This window comes from Chlamydotis macqueenii, chromosome 2 (assembly GCF_036417535.1).
Source record: "Chlamydotis macqueenii isolate bChlMac1 chromosome 2, bChlMac1.mat, whole genome shotgun sequence".
Classification (NCBI taxonomy): domain Eukaryota; kingdom Metazoa; phylum Chordata; class Aves; order Otidiformes; family Otididae; genus Chlamydotis; species Chlamydotis macqueenii.
Window position 1 is genome coordinate 67,812,151 of NC_141557.1, and position 20,493 is coordinate 67,832,643.

Below are 20,493 nucleotides of genomic sequence, written 5' to 3' on the forward strand. Positions count from 1 at the left end.
CTTCAGTATTTACTTTTTTTTTTAAAAAACAAACAGTTGCTGTTTGGGAGCAGCTGAAGCAAATTCCTGGTGAATTTGCACTGTTTGTTGCTGAATGTAAAATTGTTAGTCTGACTCCTTGAGATATGCCTCTCTTCTGTTTTTGACATTTCTGAAATGATATCTGTTTGGACCTGTCATAACTGAAAGGTGAATCCTGGTTTGTTACGAGGGCCTTCAGCATTTCAATAGCACAGTGAAACTTCCCATAAATGCAGTTGACATGTGGTAAGTGCTGGAAAGCAGGTAATGAGCTCTGCGCACCAAAACTGATGTCACTTGTCACTCTTCTGATCAGTGCACTGAAAGTGACCTCACGCAACGTCCTTTTTGGAGACTGCAGTTTGATAAAAGCCATTTCTTTTATATTTCCTTCCAAAAGGTTTGGTTTTTTTTTCGTGTGCCCCACATGCATATTGTTCAATTTTGTGTTGGTTGGCTTTTTTAGGTCATCCTGTCCAGAAACTATCTCGCCACAACAGCTCTGAAACCTTAAACGAAAGTATATGAGAAGAAACATGACTGTGACAGTGGTCACAAGACAGAATTGGACATCAGTCCACTTATGTGTAGTATTTATGAACTCCACCTTACAGACATTCTGGTGTTTTGATTTAATTTTCAGTTCCCTTCATATTCTAGAATAAACTGCGGGGCCCCTCTCTTTAATTGACCTGTTTGTTTGACCTCAGAACTGTGACACATTTTAAAGTGGAGATCATTGTTGTGATGGATTTTTTGTTTGTTCAGTTTATTAAGGAGAAAAATAAAATTTCTTCTGACAGGAAGATGGAGAAGCAGGAGGCCAGCGTTAGTCTATCTATGCGTCTTAGTTCATGATTATTGTATTATGTTGGAAACTGAGTTGTGCAGTCTTGATAGATGTGAAATTTTGAAATTCACTGACATGAAGAAAAAATAAATTAAATTGAAAGTCTTGGGTTGCTCGTGGGAATGGTAACATCCTTCCCCAGTTTCTAGTTCATGGAGAAATGTGAAAGATTCTCGAACCCACGCCTAAGCGTGTGCCCTCTTAGATGGACTGGGATGCCCCTAACACTTGCTCTCTTTGTCTGTAAAGTTGAGGGAGACGATACCAGAATATGCAGGAAACATTTGGAAAAACAGGAGCACCTGTTTTTAAATACTTGATTTATAAGATTTGGCCACCTTACTCATAAACTTGGTGTAATATTTTAAAAGCTGTATTCTCCCCGTCTGTTGAGAAGGAAAAGAAAGCTGGACCTTATACGAGCCAAAAGTGAAAAGACGACAGCCATAAGTTGCATTTAGAGAAATACAGACCAAAAAGGAGGTAAATCTATTGGAAATTTGTGGGCTACATTCATAAAATTATAACATCTCTGACTTAGTTTGCAGATATTTGCAAGGGTAGGCATTTGCAGGTGTTGCCTGCAGTTGTGTTATTGGGGTGTTTTGGGCTGAACTGAGCATCTGCGCTGTAGGGGCCAGATGATGTCGAGAATGGACTAGATGATCTGACGTCCTTTCATTGGTTTTCTGAGTTTTCTAGCAATTATGTGCTTTGCCCCTCTCCCTCTGTTTCCTCCGTCTTCCTGAAGGCATAATGCTGGTAGATGCCTGCCAAGCTGTTGCAAGAAAATCTAGGAAAATTACAGCAAAGCACAAGTTGCTTCACAGCTGCCTGGAATGCTGTTCTCAGTGGAGACTGGAAGTACATGAGCAGAAATCCAGTGTGCTCTGTTAGAGAGGAGGAAAGCTGGTGGAGGGCCTGGGGAGCTGACGCCAGCATGAGGGTTTGGGCCATGCTTGTGCTACCTTGTGTGAGGAGGAGCAAGGCAACGATGCAGTGAAGGGAACAGGGCACTGGGCACAGGGGGGAGACTGGTGTGCTCCCATCATCCTTCTGTCCTTTGCTGGCAGGTTCATAATCCATTGGCAGATCTGGAGAAAACTGGAAAGAGGGGTAGGATTCTCAAAGATAACTCCTGCAAGTGGCGTGGCTGAACTGAGGAGAGGGAGGGAAGCTGGTGGCCCTTCCCAGAGGAGCAGTGGCCAGCAGCTGGCCACTGGGTGCCATATGCCAGCCAGCAGGGATTGTGGTGCCGGGGGAGCTGAGCACGTGGGTCCACGTGCAATCGGGTCTCATTAATTCGGCTGCTCATGGAGCAACTTGTTTTAATTAAGTCAAATTTATGTCTATGAACACGGTGTGTAAGATAAATCTTTTACTTGTGTCTTGCTTGGTGCAGCAGCCAGGGAAGCTGCTCCAAGATCATTGCCGTGCCTATTCCCTGCCAGTGGACAGGAGAGCGTCCATGTTTCCAGAGCAGTGCCGGAGCCTGATTCTGATAAACGAGTAATTAAACAAACAGCCCTGCTTTTATTGCTCAAATGCAGCAGCTGGGCCCCTTAAGATGCTTGACTAAAATGGAGAGATGCTCATTGCATTTACTAATTGATTTTGCTTTCAAACTTCCATAATGGTTTTATTTTCAGCTACATGTAGCGATAGAGATAAGAGGGAGAGGGAATAAAACAATGGAAAAAGCAAGTGAAGCCATTTTGTCGCCTCCTTCCTTATTGGTTCCTCATATGTTGACTTGTCTGCATGTATGGCAGATCTGTGTGCTCCTTCCTCCCTGACAGCGTGTGCTTCAGCGGGATGAGTGCCCTGCCTCCTGCCTCTCCCTCGCCCCACGCAACTGGCCTCAGGAGTTGGAACAGCATTGGGGTTGGGTAGTGGGGTGGGTTTCTGGTGTTCGGGTGCGATGGCCTTTTGGACATGGTGGCCCTTGGAGCTTGTGGCTTGCTAGGGAATTTGTGCGAAAGGCACAAGGGGATGACCAAGTCTCTACTCCTGAGAAGTGGAATCTCACTGACCTGTTCCCAAGGTGGTTTAGCAACTTGAGTTTCGGCTCAAGCAGAAATACGGTTTGTCTTTTCCTCTCTTTCAAGTAAGAAGAGAAATGTCATAGCATAAAGTTGAGGGAATGAACCCATTTGAAGTGTTTGAGATGCATCATGGGGGAAAACAGTGGGAACCTTTTTACAGCCACGTGAGTCTCCTTCTTTCCAGTATGCCTCTGTGCTTGATGTCTCCCCATCCTGGTTTAGGAACAGTGCTCCTGCTGCAGCCCCATCACCCTCCATCTCCAGTCCTGGGGACAATTTGGGACCCCCCTTTTCTGGATTCACGTTTCAATGTCTGTCCTTCCCTGATTGTAGCAGCTCTACAGTGTGAGCAGGAGCACTCACACCAGCTACCATTGACTGTGCCAGTCGCTGTCCCACTGCCTGGGTGGCTGCTGACCCTTCTCCTGAGCTTTGGCCCAATTCACAGTGCCCCCCACCCAGTGCACAGGATCCTCTTGTGCAGGTGGTAGTGCCTGCAGCTGCAGCGGACGGGTCCCTCTCCCTGAACATCCCCTAGTCTCAGTTAATTAATGTGTCTGGGTTCTTAAAACTGTTCTCTAAATTAAAATAAGATTTATTGTAGAACCTGATTGTGGTGCCATCTGCATCGTAGATGGTGCTGTGTCCTTGACTGCTTGTCCTGGACCAACCATGTTTCTAGTTACGTATGTCTGCTAAGCAAAGCAAAGGGGTGATTTCAGCAGAGGTAGGCAAACATGCATTAGCTTCCGGAAAGTCCATGTAAAAATTAACTTGTGTGTGAAATTAGACATGGCATTCAGCAGTGGCTTACTGTACGCAACATCGTAATGTTGAATACTTTGATGTCTGCAAATGCTTCATTTGTTAGATTTTAAGTTCTGCGCACTCAGACGTATGCCTTGGGTTTCCCAGCGCTGTGCAGGCCTTTCACCCAGCCTTGCCCTCCCGCTCTTCCCCGCTCAGTGGGTCTCCACATATAGTGCACTGTGCACCAAAGGCTGGTTATTGTCCAAAGGTAAAAATTGTTCCCTGGGTTGATGTTTTGCCTAAGCCAAAGGCTCTGGTCAGCCTTCTCTCACTGCCAATTTTTTTTGTCCTATTTCTCTTAACTTTTTTTTTCCCCATTAGTATTTCATGTTTCTTACCTGGCTGAAATAAAATATATTCTTTTTATACCAATAATCTTATTTGTTTACCTTTCTCTTACTGCCCTTCCCTTCTCAGTCCTCCTGGAGGTGAATTTTGAGCTTTTTATTTTCCCTCTCCATTTTCCAAGTGGCAGCAGTTTTCAGGTCAGAAACCCATTCTGCAACAGGATTGAGAGGTTTTATTATTACAGGGAGCAGGGTTTTTTGTGGGGATCTTCCCCGATTCCCATCCCTTGTGAGAGTTATGGGGCAGAAACAGAGAAAAAAGGAGCAAAGGGAGTGACTGGTTTAAAACTTTGTGATTTGTGCCTTTTTGTCCTCCTTATTATTGCCTTGATCTTATGTGTGTATTTTTGGTCATGGATCCGAGCTTTTACCAGTGAGATTTGCTGTAGAACGCACTGGATTGTTTAACAGTTAAGTCACTTCACAGCATTTTGATTATCCTTATTTTTCATCTATATTTCAAAATGTTTCCAATCTGTAAACCACTTTCTATCTCTTCATCCTTTTGGCACCATACCTTTTTGGTGAGGTAACTGGAGCAAAGGGATTTCTAACCTAGGAGATAAATATTTTCTCTTCCCTGTCCACATTTGATTGTCCTGGCTTTATTCTTGCACTTTTTTCTCCCCTGCTATCCAAGACTAGCTGTAGAAGGTAAACACTGGGGGAGCTAAATGAGATTACAGCATCACTTTGGTAACCTTTCTTAGTGAATGGGCAGTTGATCTGCCCATAATGCAAAGCACTTAATGTATTGAAACATCTAAGAAAGCAAGCTGCTAGTTCACCACTCAGAGTTCAATTCCCGGATAATAACATTTATTTATAGGGAATAAAGAGTTAGTTCTGCGATGGCAAAGTAGATATTGTCACTCAAAGCGTGGTCTTTTTATTAACCTCAGATTTATATGGTTAAGTAATTGTTGTATTAGTAGCATTTCTTGAGTGGTAAGGAGGGGAAAAAAAATAAGACAGATGTCTGTGAACAACGTGCTGCTTGTTTATTTATCTGTAGTAGGCTGGGGCTAGTAAATTGGCCCACTGTCACGGGGCTGTGAGCGATAGCGAGCTTGAGCTCAGCAGCCTGAAGCTTGAGATGCTGCAACTCACGGGCAATACGTGTCATGTATTTCTTAGTGTGTGCATCTGTCTGTCCTTCCCTGCGCATAGCAAAAGGTAAGGGAAAGACTTGTGCAAAAGTGCCACGTACTGAATTTTTGTTTCTTGAATAAGCCGGCTGACAAAATTGCTGCTTTCTGCTATTTGTTTGTGTATGTTTTTGACTTTTCTGTGGAAGCAGGACGTATTTCTCTGGAACAGAAAAGCACATATATTTAATGAATGAATAGCTTGGTAGTAGCACATGCAGAATGCTCGGCCATACTTTTTTTCCTTAGTATGATATTGTTCAGATTTTGAAATGAAGGAAAATTCTGCTAATACTCTCATTCCTACTTTGTTCTTCCAATTTCCATAACATTTTAAATTAGAAATGTCATAAACTTGGTATGAGGCTAAAAGCTTGTTACAAAATAAGACAGGAGGATATTTGTAAAAGGAAAAATATTTAATCTATCTTCTTCATGGCCATTTTCTTAAACCTGAAGTAAACACGGTGAAATTGAGCGAATTTCTATTAAGCAGGCTCCTCAGCTTTCGTGTCACGTACTGAACAGACAATTGATGGCATATTTCCAGCTGGCAGAGCTGTCGAAAGGTGGCATGCAACTTCCACTCCATTTTTTTTCCCCCTTTTCAATATATGATTGTGCAAGTCTAACTAAATTCATCAGAGAGTAAATATTCATTCAGTATGTAAAATAAAGAATAAATCTGCGAGTTGGATTCAGTGAGTAAACAGATTATCACACTGCAGGGTTTTCTTCAATACAGCGGGTGCTTTAGCTGCACAGATTTTTCAAAGCTGATATGATGATCAACTTGGTATCAACTGTTGGAATCAATACGGAGTCCCATAAGTCTCTCTGTCGCTTTTTAGGGGTTTTTTGGTGGAGAAGAAGAGGGGCAGGAAAAAGGGGTTTGCACAGCGAGTATTTCCTAATGCGTATGTGGAAAACCAGCCTATTTAAATCTGTCGTCTTTTTCAGAAATAGTGAAAAAATTCACTGCGTTTTGGTGGCTGTTATTTTTTTTCACATTAGGTACTTTGTCTGGGACTAATAATGGTGTTTGCGTTTGCTGCTGGTTGTGTCTTGATCCTGTTTTCCCAAGCATTAGCTGCTTGTCTGAGCATTAGCAGCTTCTCACAGCCTTCCTCTTGTAAAATAGTGGGAGGTGATAACCTGACCCAAATAAACGAGTGACAAACTCTGCTTGCCTCCACATGGAACAGGTGGATGAAATCATGCCTTTCCCCTCCGGAAATAGCTCTGGTACCCCTGGGGCTATTGCACTGCCTGGGGGCGTAGTAGCATCCTGGGAGCGCTTCAGAGGGCTAAAGCAGACTGCAGCACTGGCTGCCCAGATTTTGAGCAGAGACTCTCTGTAAGACTCCATGTTGTGAGTATATAGCTCTCGATGTAGAGAATGCTGGTTGTGGAATATTTCAAGAGCAAGGTGCATTTCTCCAATGCTTTCCTCGTGAACACTGTTGCCTAGTGGAAACAGTCAATATCAACCCAAAGCAAGGCTTGTGACTGCCTGTGGTTTAGTTTAGTCACATACCAGAGACAAAAAATCATTGAATTGCTCTTTCCTGACATGTACTCCTTGAATGGAGTTGGTGTAAATTTAGTCAGTTCACTTTGTTGAGTATCGAGAGCAGTGTGATATGTAAATAAAGCTTTATCAGATGAGATAGATTTAAAATTCCACAGTTGGCAAGGAAGCATTAGCAGTATAATATAATACAAATATTTACACAGTAACTTCTAAGTCTTCAATAAGTGCTTAATATTTGAAATATGTGTTGTGAAAACATTGACTGATTAAGCCGTACCATTGCTGCTACATCTGTATGCAGCAACTTGCAATGGCTGGGATGCAGGAGTCGTGGGGAGGAGTAGGTCACCTAGCAATGCAAAGGCATTTAAACAAGTCACGCCAGTTTTTTGGGTTTTTGTTGTTGTTGTTGTTTTGGTTTTTTTTTTTTTTTTTTTTTATAAATTTAATTAGGATTCAGCACAGCCTGCTCTCCCAAGGCATATGTAGCTCCATCCCTGCATCCTGTTGGAGCTGCCACTCTCGGAGGCTGTTGCGTTTGTGTAAGGTGACTGGATGTAATCATGTGCCCGGTACATCTAAGAGCATTCCAGTAGCAAGATTGAGCTACCAAGTTTGTGCCTGCCCACAACAGGGAGTGTCATCATCACTGGTCTGTCCCTCCTCCATGTATCTGTCAGGGAGTTTTGATAAGGAATTGCAATGGACTGTGATGATGGATGGTTACTTTTTTTGCCTGCATGCAGCATCACAGGAGTGGTGCTGGGCTCTAGCTGATCCGCGTGTTTTGCTGGGAGCAGAGGCTGGCCGTAGAAGAGATACACTCACCCAAAGAGAGCATCTGCCTTGCCCAGTTCATCGTTACATTCAGCCTCCAGTTCCAATATTACTCATGAGCGAGCTCACAAAACAGTAAAATCAATAGACTGCAAATTAAAATAAAAGAAACACAGCTCCTAAACTTGCCTGGATGATTCTCTGCTGCCACCTCATTTGCCAAGAGACTGCAAGAGCTGATCCGTGCCTGAAAATGTACTGCTGCTCTCTAATCCAGTCTTTGGTTTTGTCTTTTTTTTTTTTTTCTGGTGGTTATTTTTTTTCCCTTCCCTGTTTCACCTTCTGCAAGCACACAGCAAAGCCCAAAACCAGAGTGGGTTGGTATGTGCTTGAAGTGTGAGGATTGGGTTGAGTTTATTGTAGGTGGGGTGGGTATGGTCTGTCCTACAATCACAGACTTGATCGCAGTCTGCCTTCAAAACCGTTACTTCACAGTGGCATTGCTTGGTGTTGTTAGCCAGTTCCTGGAATGTTTTGGCGTAAACCTGCGATTGATAAGCTCTGCTCTGCCTAGACCTCTGTGACAATTTCATTTCACTAAAACCTCCCTTTTCCACAGAGAAGCTAACAAACAGCTCCCATCCAGCTCACAGTCTTTTCCCTAGAGAGGGGCAAAATGATGTGGCTGGTCATGCAGGAAACCCAGCCCAAATAATGAAATACTGCCTCTTTTCCTACTGCGGTCTCATGGAAACAACTGGCACCTGATGCTAATGATGTGTGGGCGGTATCCATCAGTCTGTGCTTCTGCCCACTCTCTGGGCAGGTGCCGTACTGCCTGGCTCAGCCTCTGGCAAGGCTGGAGGTAGACTTTGCCGAGTGGGATGGAAGGGCCCGTAGAGATGCCCCGAAATCCTAACATGGCGTTTGATCCTGCTGCAGTTGCAGGAGGTTTTAATGTCTCTGTCAGTTGTGCTGGTAACACACAAAGCTAGGTTTTGCAAGAGGAAAGTGTAATAGCAGGTAATTTCATCAGAAGCTCATGTCAGGGCTGTTGCTCAGCATGGTTTAGCAGGCAGGTGACATGCTGTGAAGCTCACCTGCGGAGGTCCACCTCCAAGGTAAGGCTGCAGTGCCTGCCCATCCTAGTGACACGAACAGGATGATTGCAGTCACCTTAGCTTGAAGCAAACAAAGAGGGTTTGGGGTTTGCAGAAAGATGATGCAATTCTCATACTGCTCATGATGTTTTTGCAAGGCTAAGAGCAAATAATCTTGAAATGAGCTGGCAGTTTTATGATTGGGTTTTATGAGCTTTTATGATGTTTATAATCTGACATTGAACTCACAGTTTAAGAGGTGAAAGGTTTAAAGGAACACAGTAGCAAAGGCGTACCACTAAATTTCTTCTGGGTGTAATTTTACCGTACATCTTAGAAGCTTCCCAGCCGTGGTGGGTTTGTTAAAGTATAGGCGATGCAGTTCACCGTGTGTGCCACTGAGTAAAACTGACTCCATCTTTGACACATGTTCAGCGTAGGGAAGAATTTAACAGAAAATATGATTTTGCCTTCTCTGAGGAAAGGCATAGGCTGGAGGTAGCTGCCTTGTGTAGTGTAACTGCCCAGGCCACAAAATGTAGTCTTTGCATTTCCATTGAAATCCCAGCCACAGAAATATTGTACATTGTCCGTGCCTGCTTGTTTTCTTTGTTATTTTTCTGATACTGGTAAAAATCTAACATCCTCTGCATTCTTTAAACTGGAATTCTTAAATTATGACCTTTCCCCCATGATACTTTTGGAGAAAATGAACAATTTTGTCTGCTCCTTGTCTTGCAATTCTGCATCCGCTTCTTTTGATGGATGCGTGCTTCAGAGGTCCTGCCTGCAGATGTTTGCATGCGTACAGCACAAGCCTGTTCTTACTTGAACTATCCGTTTCTGTTTTCCTGCGTTATCTCTTATCGCTCTGCGGGGCTCGGTGAGCGGCAGGTTTGCTGCTGGCTAGCTTTTTGAGGTTTCTGTTGTGCACAGTGCTGTATTTGTCTCCTAGTTCTTTGATTTGTAATGTTTTGCCTTTGATTGCTGCAGAAGGCATAAACAAGCCTGTCAAAAGCCTTGTTTAGTGTGCAGATTCTGTGGGGGTGGCTGACAGCCTCAGACCCTAAAATAGATCTAGCGATGAACTGAATGGCTCAAACCTTGAGAATTTAATTTGATCTTTCTTGTTGCTTTAAATACTGAGACTGAATGAGGATTTCTCTAACAGAACAGAAGGTGAACATGTTGGTATGTGACAGTAATAGAAGAAGGGTCCAGACCTGCTGTCATTGAGATGCTCTTCCATGAAGAGCCCGGCTGGGCTTGGCCCGCTGGGTAGTGGCTCGTCTGCTGTAAGTCCCCATACTTGGGGAGGGGAGTGCTGCATCCTCTGATTTTACAGCATCCATGGGGACGTTGTTCCGAAATGCTTCCCTGGATTCTGTTGTGGGATAGTCACTGTAGGAAAACCTAAAGCAGTTGCTCACGGATTTAGCGTCTGTTTTATGCTAGCTTTGCGAAAGGAGAAAGAAGGAGCTGCAAAATCACCCCAGGGTTCGTTTGTTTTTTTTTTTTTTATTTTCTTTCTTTTTTAATTTTTTTTTTTTTCTTTTTCATGTAGCACCATGCAGTTTGTAAAATCGTAGCTGAGGTTTTCAGTTGTGGTGGTGTGAAGGTAACAATGATTTGGCTTCGACGTGCCGTAACAGCTGCAGAATTCATTGGAGCTTAGAAGCCTGTGAGTTATAGCTGTGATGCCATTTACAGCTTTTATGGAAGAGCTCTTAAATTTGTGAAACGTGTTACTTTTTGAAGTGCATTATATTTGTAATTTGAATTCTCTAAAATCCTATCTGAGGGAAAAAAAAAAAAAAGCTTTGAAAATCCCCCTCTGCCCGCTAAAAACATGGGGGACACTTACCAGGCGGGGAAGCAAGTCTCTTAAATTGAGTGATAGAACACATAGATGGATTTGTAGATGCTAAAATGTCAATTAGCACACTTTGAAGCTTAATGGTTGTCTTTGATGTGCTTCTAATATCTTCAGCAAAGTTTGAATGTTGCCATTGATCAGGACGCAGAGGAGGGATGAGGGAATTGAACACTAACCCAAACAGTCTTCGTGGAGCAGAGGCACTTGTTCTCCACGGACCCCCCGGTCGCACGAGCTGTGTCGGCGTGGGCACCCAGCGCCCTGCCTGCGTGTCACCCCGGCCCCGGTGCTGTGCCACCTGGCATCCACCCAGTGCTGCCTGGCAAGAAACCTGCAGAAGCCAAGGAAAAATGGTTACACTGTTATTTTGAAGGTTCTCACGCAGGCTTTGTGTTTGGTTTTGTTTTGTTTTAAAAAAAAAAAAAAAAAGGAAAAGGAAGAGATAATGAAAAGGTTGAAACTTGCTTATGTTTTCTCTTTATCACTTTAACACAGATCCAGTTGTCGTGAAACACCTGTGTGTTAAAAATCATTCTGTGCAATTAGGAAAGCCTGCTATCTCCATAAGAAATAACTTTATTTTTTTCCCCTTTTCCCCACAAAACCTGCCAGTTGCCCATTATCTTCTTAATTTAACCATTCAGGGGAGACATAGTGTAGCTTCACGAGTCAGGCCAGATCTTAGAGTTACCAGTGGCTATTAGCTTTCTCTTCCCTCATGTTTTAAATTGTAGCAAGAACTGAAGCTTGTGTGTAGCAGAGCAGAGCTTCAGCATAGCTGTCTGAAATTCTTGTCTTTGGTACCCTGAGCAATCTGCTGCAACTTCAGTTCCAGGTAATGGCCTTTACCCTCCTCTGGCAGTAAAAAATGTTGGAAAAATGTTTTGCAGGCCTTCTGGGAAGTTACTGGGATGCATTCATTTGATTTGTTACTGAGTGATTTCCTCACGGAGCAAATGCCAGTTTTATTATTTGCTTCCCTGAGCTACTAAAATACCATCATTTGTTTGCTGGGTAGTATTTTGGAAATCAAATACTTTTAATACTGAAGGGCGAGCTTGGTAAAGCTTTAGAGTGTGGGTTTTCACTGATTACATAGCTTGTATTCATGCAGAAAATTTGCTGATGTAACCAGACTGACCCGAAAATACATTTAGAGTAGCTTTAGAGTCTCCTCATATGTCTTCTTTAATTGGCTTAGGAGTGAAGAGTACAGGTTTAGTTTACTTTTCCCAGCTTTGGCGGATACCCCCCCCCCCCGCAGCTTTAAAGGAAATTTTGCCAGTCAGGAATGTAAACAAGGATAAAAAGTGCCTGGTAAAAATCTCACTTTTTGGATATTACATCGAGAAAAATCAATGGGTCGTGCTTTTAGCGCAGTATCAGCGTATCCATCCCAGGAGCCTGTGTCAATACAACTGATTTAGTTCCCCATTTTGTTCAGTAAAATTGATTCAGGCCCCAATATCCTGAGATTTCCCAGCAATAGGTTCAGCGTGTTTGGCTCTGTCATTGGCTCTCCTGGGTTTAATATTTGACAAGGTGACTTGGGTGGGGTTTTTTTTTGTTTTGTTTTGTTTGTTTGTTTTTTAAATCTTCTTTTAAACTTGGTGATTGCCTGAGTAAGAGACATACTGTAGACTGAGGTGAAAGAGGAGGAAACAAAGTTAAACATTTCCAAGCTAAGGCAAGGGCTTTCTTGCGCCACCCATACGTGCTTTGGGTCAGATTTATGCAAACGAACAGGTCTGTCACTGTGCAAGTTACCCTGTGAGTAGAGTTTGCCGTGCCCCAGCTTTGGTGATGCCACTTGCCCCAGTGCTGGCTGTTGTCCTCTTGCAGGGGTTTGGTTGTGGAGCTACTTATGGAAGCACACTCTACTGCAGTGCTATTAAAGTGAGTTAGACGAGCTAAGACCTCCTGTTTCATCTCTAAACCAGCCCAACCTAACTAGAAAGATTTAAATAAGAGTGAATGAGCCACTCCGCTTGGCACGGGGTCATCCAGCAGGCATGTGGTGCCCTTCCCAAGCCTGCGAGGAGACCTCTATCCTCAGCCCCAAGCCTGTGAAAACATCACGTTCCTGATGGGTACACCTGTAAGGTAGCTAACCTGTATGGGCTTTGGGCTAATTTATTTATTTCAGTGGGGGAGCAATAAGTTATATATTGGCAGATGTGCATTTTTGCTGGTATATACTACTGGATTCCTCAGAAGCAGAGAGATGAGCAAATTTTTTCCTATTATAGGCAAGGCACCGAAGTCCTACCAAAGAAATGACGTAAGCACTGACCTCCTGTTGTAATTGTGAGGATAGATGCTAAACACATTAACAGTACTCCAGCTTCTCTAAAATATTGATACCACTGACCTTTCAGATGCTCTAAGAAGCCAAAAAAATTAGATCTCTTCAAATTCCCATGGAAATAGTAAAGGCAGATTTACAACTCGCCAGTTGTGTCTTTCTCTCTTCCCTACTACCTTGACAGTATTTTGGCATGCAGAATGGTAAAGGATCAGGCTTTCTGTTTAAGGATGGAAAAAGATCTTAAGATAACTAGTAATATGGAGCAGGATTGGATTGGCCATATTAAACTTCGTGTCTGTAGGTCTTATTAGCAGACATTTAAACTGCAGAAATCACTTTTTATTGGACCGTATTCATATGGTTGCATAGTGGAGCTTGAACACCTTATAAAAATATGAACTGAATCAAAATGAAATTAATTAGAAAGAATATATTTGAATTTCATTATCTTGAGCTCCTGAATACTCTTTGTGCATACTGGGTTTTATGTGTCTGTCTGAAGTGTACTTGGTGGAGAGTTTTAATTAGAACTGGAGACAGCGTAAGAATATTTGGAATGTGAAATTTATAAATGGCAGTGATTTTCAGCTAGGAGTGCAGAGGTTTTTTTGGAGCTCACTACCATTTCTCGCGTCTCTTTTTCCCTCCTCTTAATAAGCTACTTTTATGTTCAAATTAATACCAGATCCTGAAAAAGAAAAAATCCTGCTGTGGCTCTCAGTCTTCTGCAGCATGATCAGAGTTGTCAGATCCACAGCTGCAGGAGATTTTTACCTTTGTGTGTTTAATGGCTCGTACTGCTCTGTTCTTTGATGGTACCATTTAACCATAAAAGTGCAGGGCTGTGGATGGCACAGGACATGTGGCTGCCTTGACTACTGTCTCAGATGTCGGACATGCCAAGACTCAAAGAGCTGATTTGGCAGCTGCCCAGCAGATTTTTCTAAAGGCTCAGTTGGTGGCCAGAAACCCAGGCTGTCAGAGTTGTGTTATGCAATAAACTGTTTTTCAGCAGAAGTTTCTAATCCAATTTCAGCTGTAGGTTTTTAGTAGTCTGTAATCAAAGATAAGTATACGTTATTTCACAGCGTTTCAGAGAAGTGAGCGTCTCCCATCAGGTCAATTTGTTTGTTTAGGTTTTTTTTTAAGAAGGATTAAGACCTGTTCACCTACATGGGAGATGATGCTTAAATTATTTTGGTTTCTGACCGGGAAGCATGTATCTGTATACAGCATACCCTTTCAAAGGTAATTCAGTGTGCTTTTTAGGAGATGTTCCCTTTTTTTTTTGGAGAGCGCACCGAGTAAGGAACCTATTTGTCAAGTCAGAGCTTTTGCTGTGGTGTAAATTGGCTAAAAGTGATGGTCAAACACAAGATCATCCCTTGTCAGGCTGTGACCTACCTGAAATGTCACAGGCCCTGGCCTTGTGACAGATACACCCCCCATATATTTCCCTTTCACTCCCCTAAAGTAAATAATTCATTGTGGGAAAAAAGGGTTTGTCTGAATGCAATGAGATATTTGTGGTTTACAAGAGTTACATTACAGCAAAGTGATTTTAATTTTCTGAATACCATCTGTGATGCCCTCCCTTCCTCACGGTGACTGTCATGGTGTGGTGTCATGGTGGACTGGCATCCCTCCAAGCGTGGGTTGCTGCTAAAAGGGGCAATCCTGTCTTTCTCTCTGCCCCAGCAGTAGCTCTTGTGTGGCTACGTGGAGTAAGGGAGCTAATCTGTCTGAAAATGGTAATTTCTCTTGTCTTGGGGTGAGATTTTGACTATTTTGCCCAATCGAGCTGGTCAAATGGCCACATAAGGGCTAGTGCTGGCATCAGGGTTGGGGCAGGTGCATTCCGTGTGGTGGCAGGTGTGAATTCACTCAGGCGCTCTGTGTGCAAAATGGTTGGTTAGATTCATGGTCTGGCTTAAGAAAGCTAGAGCTGTAGAGTCACTGCTGTCAGTAAGAGATGGTTCGAGTTGAAGTCCTGCTGTAAGTTGATAAACTTTAGACCTGGGTTTACTCTGAATTTGTGTTTAGCTTTTTTTTTCCTTCTTCCCCCCCCCCCCACTCCCTCAAGTGTTTATCTTGGCAGACCAACACGGGAAACAGTTGATGTCTGGTAAGCTTTCACTAGTTTCATATTGAGTAGTAGTTTTCTAGAGGTGCAGAAACATTGCCAAGGTGCCTGAGTTTATGTAAAAGAAGCAATTAACACACACACCTGCTATTTTAAAATATTTCATTATTGAGTCTAAGATAAAGTTAGGAATTATTATTTTTTTTGTGCCGCAATTGTAGGAGCCTGTATGAAGACACTAGTGACTTGTGTTTGGAAATTTTGACTGTAACTCTCCTACTCTAATGTATTCTTGCAAGAGCAGGTAGGTTGAAGCTCACTGGGCTCCAAAGTGCCTGAGGCCTTTAGTGACCCAAAAACCAGAGTGCTTGTCTCCCATGCATTTGTTCTGAAGAGAGGAAACAATCCCCGGTGCAGCAGGAGATGGCGAACAAGCGCAAACGAACCGGAGGTTGCAGGGGATGAAAGCTGTAGGAGAACTGCAAAAGCAGGAAAATGAGAAATTTTTATTTGCCTCCATCATTTCTTTGCCATGTTAACGTCGGTTCTCAGAAGCTGCAACGTAATGTGAGTTCTCTGGGCAAGTTTTCTGGAAGTTTGAGGGAAAACGTCGCTATAATTACCAGATACACTTAAATGCTATAACAGAACCATTAATAAAGAACATTTCCCCTTTCTTCATGTTAGTTAGCACATTTTTAAAACATGACCTATTTTCCTAAACTAGACAGAACAGATTACATTTTCCAGAAGGCATGAGTCACTGTACTATAAAGTCTCCAAACCGTATCAATCTTCATCAACTTAAGCCATTCATGAGGTTTTATTTTTTCTCACTGAATATAAGCAGTTTGTTTTAAATGAGAATCTGCTACATCCTCTCTGGATAGTTAAACTTGATTAAAAGGTTAAATATTAAATAAGTGTGAACTTTATTCTGAGAGGAGAATGTTGTGGAGGGACCTTGATAGTAAGCAAAAGACTGTAAAGATATTACTGTGGGTATATATGGGTATATCCAGTTTGCATGAGACTGTGCTTGGCTGTAAGAAGTCCAAGCAGCATGATAGCTGCCAAAAGGAGCCAAAAATGTTTGTTTATGTAGATATGGTTGGATATATTAGAGTCTGGTTTCAAATTGTTACCCTGGAAGTTCAAACTTCTGCTAGGAGTTTCTGCTGAGAAGAGCTTCCACCATCTGGTTGTGGAACGACCCCCTTTCTCCTCCAAGTTGTGTATAGAGAAGGAGTTTGCACCGATGGGCTAAATATGTGGTTTTGCTCTGTGAGTAGAATGCACGCTTAGAGAGGTGAGAAGGTTGATGGGACTTGGCGATGCAGTGGAGACCTCTGCTAAGGCAACAAGGGAGGTATACGTGTTGATACAGTAGTAAGACTTTGCACTTTCTCATGAGGTTCACGCTGTGCCATATGTATGTCGAGGAAGTGGGCTTTGTAAATGAATAAGCGTGCTCATCGCACTTAGCAGTGGTAACTCACTCAAGGCTGCACAGATCTCTTTCAGCCTCAGAAGACTAATTTGTCTTAGGTCAGGCTTTTAAAGAAAAACAGGTATAACTGTTTTTCCGTTGATAATGTACAGCTAAAAGGCAAAAATCTGTTGCAGGTCTTGAATCTAGTAAACAAACATTTCCATTTTGGTCCTTCAGCTGAAAAGTAATTTATACGATCTATGAAAATGTGTTGTCTGTTTTTCATGCAAAAGACAGATTTTTATTTTGTTGCGAACTAAACACAGAAAAAAAACCCACCCTTTGAAATAGTTCTCCTTCAAAAATATCCTTGAGGAAAGGGTAGAAGCTTGTGGTTTATTTTTCCCATTGCTTCAAAATGACCTTCTTACATCTGCGGGAAAGACTCTCTGGGGGCTGTTGAACCATGAAAGCATATTCATTTAGGGCATTGGGTGCCACAGTGATTTTAACCGAGCGTTGGCTGCAGTGCTGGAAAAAGAAAAAAGACGGGGTTTGTGTTTTGTTGTTTTGCTTTCTGCAACCTGGCATGAAGAATGGGGTCAGGAGATGCGTGCTTGGGAAAGACCCAAAGAGAGCGCTGGAAACACGCCAGCCACACTGAATCATAACACACGTGCTTATAAGTATCTTTGTACCTTACAAAGTCCTGACTTTTCAAATAAAACCATCACTGCTGTTGAAGTATTTACATAAAAGTAAAACAAATAGCATGGAGTGCTGCATGCATTCTCCCTTGTTCCAGCTCTGGTTTACCCCGTGAACTGTGACTCCTGTTTGCTTAAGGCAAGGCTGGGCCAGGCCAAAGAATGCCGTATCTGGCGATGAATGAACGGAGAATCTCGAGCCATGTGAATGCGTATGCTTCTGCTGCTTCTCATGGAGCAAAGCAGCATGCAGCAGCGCCTGCTACTTCAGGCTGATGTTTCACCTACCCAAGAGGTGACGTGAAGCCTGCCTCTCACTTCTACCTGCTTTACTCTTTGTTTTTTTCTTTTCTTTTCTTTCTTTTTTTTTTTTTTTTTTTAAAGATTTGAATATAACTTCAGAGCTGAGTATAACTGTAGAGCTGAAAGGAATCTGCCAGCCAGGTGGCACAAAACAGAGCTGCTCTGCTATCTACAAGGTCGCATCCTGCGCAGGAGCATACTGTGTAGGTAAACAGAGGTTGTGCTCCTCTTCCCTGTCCCTTCGGACTGAACTTGCTGAACTATTGCTTGGCTGCCCTAGTAGCTGAAGTTCAGATATAAATGTGCAACGTGTGGTTCCCTGAAATGGCATAACAAAGAAGATGGCATGATTAATTTTTTTAGCAGTTTAGAGGAAATGATGCAGTTCTGTTTCTTAATTCTGCCCCAGGGCTTCCCTGGTTGTTTGCATCTGTTACCTTATAAACTCGGTAAAAAAGTAATCTTATTGTCAGATTGGGAGGCAGAAATCATCTTGGCTGACCTGCACAGTGAGGGCTATGGACTTGCCATGATGAACCTACAGTTTAAGATGTTACTCAGTCCTTTTTTGGGTCTAACTCTGTAATGGACAATCCATTAGTTCCCCGTAAGTCGTTTCAATGGCTAATTACTTGCACAGTTGCAGAAATTGTTCTTTAATTCTGTCTTACATTTTTCTGAATTTGAGTTCCAGCTGTTGGATGATATTTTATCCCTCTCTGCCAGGCTCGAGAGCCGTATATTATCAAATTTCTACTCTCTGTGGAAATATTTAAAGGCAGCGATCGAGTCAGTCCCTTTGAGGGTTTTTTTTTTTTTTGGTTGTTTGTTTTGAGAAGTTACATAGATTTAATTCCTCAAGGCTTTCACTGGAGGATATTTCTAAGTGGTTCTGGATGTCTGTGTGTTGTTTTGCTAACGTGAGATAACTCTTCCAGTTGTTGGCGGCGTGAGTGCAGAACGGGGTACACGGCGGCTCTCCCCCCACTGGCGTGACGAGGCAGAGACGATCTGACCCATATAATTATGGCTAAATGTGTCGGGAGCTGGAGCTGTGTTGCTGGCGGAGCAGCAGCTCAGCTGGGCTCTGAGTCAGCTGCTCTCTGGCTTGCGGCTGCTTTTGTGCCGCAGGCTCAGGGGAAGATACTGTCGACAATTGTGAAACCCTTTTATTGCTCCTGCATATGGAGCCGCGTGAATGTGGGTGTTGGCAGCGGCTTAGCCCCTTATTTTGCTGACCTTGGATAACATGGCGTTGGGGAACTTAAGGACCTTTTTTCAGGCTGAGTGATGGGTGCGAGGAAAGCCCACAACAGAGCAGGGTAGGCGAGACAGTGGCTGTGCAGCCTCAGCACAACTGGGCTGGTGGGAGCTCTGGTGTGGAGAGATTGCCCCACGTGCCTTTCTGTTGGCAGCACTGCTGTCATAGAGGCGGGATGAAGCCAATATGGTTCATCTTGAGTTTTACAGCTCTGTGAATTCAGCATGGTGTGAAATGTTACTGTGTTCCTTCAGGAGTTGCTGAGGGGTTCTTTGTTCCTGCCTCCTGGGACCCATCTCTTCGCTGGTGGCACTGTGGCCCACACAGCCCCTGGGCTGGTGGGAAGGCGGGAGCATCTCCTGCAGCAGTGCTGGAGCCTCCAGCTGGCACAAGGAAGACATCTCAGTGGCCCTGTCCCTCAGAAAACAGGGGACGCCATTCTTTGTGCATGTCCAGCACATCGTCTGGGGGGAGAGAGGTGTCTGCAGGCCGTCACAGAAATGCTTGGAGAGGATGGCCTGGACCAGAGGCCTCTGGTGTGTGGTGATCAATCTCCTTCCCTCGTGCCGCAGGGACTGTAACCACCATGTCCCAGGGCATGGGTTGTACCTGCCAGTGGTCACTGTCCCACGGCAGTTGGCTGCTTGATCGGCAGGTGCTCGTTTAAAGATCAATCATGTTAGCAGGTTTCACCCTGTGGCTACTGAAACAGTGAACACAGGTGCTCCTTGCAGTGAGCCAGCATGACAAAGCAGGTTTAAGTGGGATTCATTTCTTTGGTTTTTTATTTTTTTTTTTCTGCATTTTTAGCAGGCATAAAAGGGCCAGTGGGATCAGGAACTGATGGGTGTTTTCATCTAACTTTCAGCTCCTCGGGGATTGCAGGGTCTGGTGGAGGACGGGGTTTGTTCATGGCTTCAGGACAGGCCTGGTGTTTCACAGGGGAGAGGCCTTGGGCTGACAGGGCCTACGGAAGGCAGCGTGTCTCTGAGCGCAGCTTACGTTGACTGGGCTTGATCGTTAACACGTAGCTTGTGTATACTTGGCTTAAAGTATATAAAAATACAAGGTGATCGTTTTGTTGCCTCTTAATGGGTTTCTGTGTAACTTGTCTAGGCTTTCAGAGTCAGGAGCAGTGTGCCTGGCCAGAGGGCTCTTCATCCTCTTCTTCACGTTTGCTGCCCTGTTATATTAGGAATTTGTACAAATACCATTGAAGAGAGCAAGTGGTGTGTGCAGGCCTGTGTCCGTAATACGGATGGCTGACGGAGGTGCTTATGACCATTTCCTAACTGAGCATGATTCCATTGAGGATTTAATAAGTTGTTTCTGTGACAACAGAAATGTGTGACATCCCACCAGGCCCTTGCTGGTGGGATTCCCGTTTGGGTTTCCTCTCCGTACCTGCCAGTCAGTGGGAGCATAATGGGGCGTCTTTGGGCAAACTCTGTTAAAATCAAGCAGGCTGCAGCCCTCCTCTGTTTAGTGTCACTTCTGGTTAGAGCTGGAGTTGTGTTGGCAGCAAAATGGTAAGCTGGGGTTGTTTGTGTAAACCTCTGTTGACAGAATAACTGGATGTACTAGTCCTTTTAAAATGCTTGCCTGGAGATTTTTTTTTTTTTTTCAGGTTGCTGTGGGTGTTGGGTTACAAAGTTTGCTTTCTTGGCCCAGAGCTGCCTGTGCTTTAAAGCTCCCTGGGCATAGCTCAGCCTTGTTCAAAGTATAGTAGCTTGTCCCTCGTGTGAAACGTACATCCTGCTGCCAAAATGCCTGCTGCTTTCACTGCACTAATTGTGTTGCCTTTTTTTTTTTTTTTTTTTTTTTTGGACAAGTAATTTGTCATACAGTTTTTCTGTGGGGGGAAATACTTTTGATTACAATTCAGCAGCTG

At 43.5% G+C, this 20,493-nt stretch overlaps 1 protein-coding gene across 3 annotated transcripts in view; it reads left to right on the top strand.

Annotated features, from left to right (window-relative positions):
• JARID2 (jumonji and AT-rich interaction domain containing 2) overlaps nucleotides 1-20,493 on the top strand; it is a 225,360-nt gene that overhangs the window by 76,474 nt on the left and 128,393 nt on the right. Inside the window, exon 1 of one of the 3 annotated variants that reach the window (XM_086740169.1) lies at nucleotides 9,907-9,927. The exons of the other annotated variants lie outside the window; for them this stretch is intronic. The gene's annotated coding sequence lies outside the window, so the exon portion shown is untranslated. Of the gene's footprint in view, nucleotides 1-9,906; nucleotides 9,928-20,493 lie in introns of those variants that run through there. 3 annotated transcript variants of the gene reach the window in all.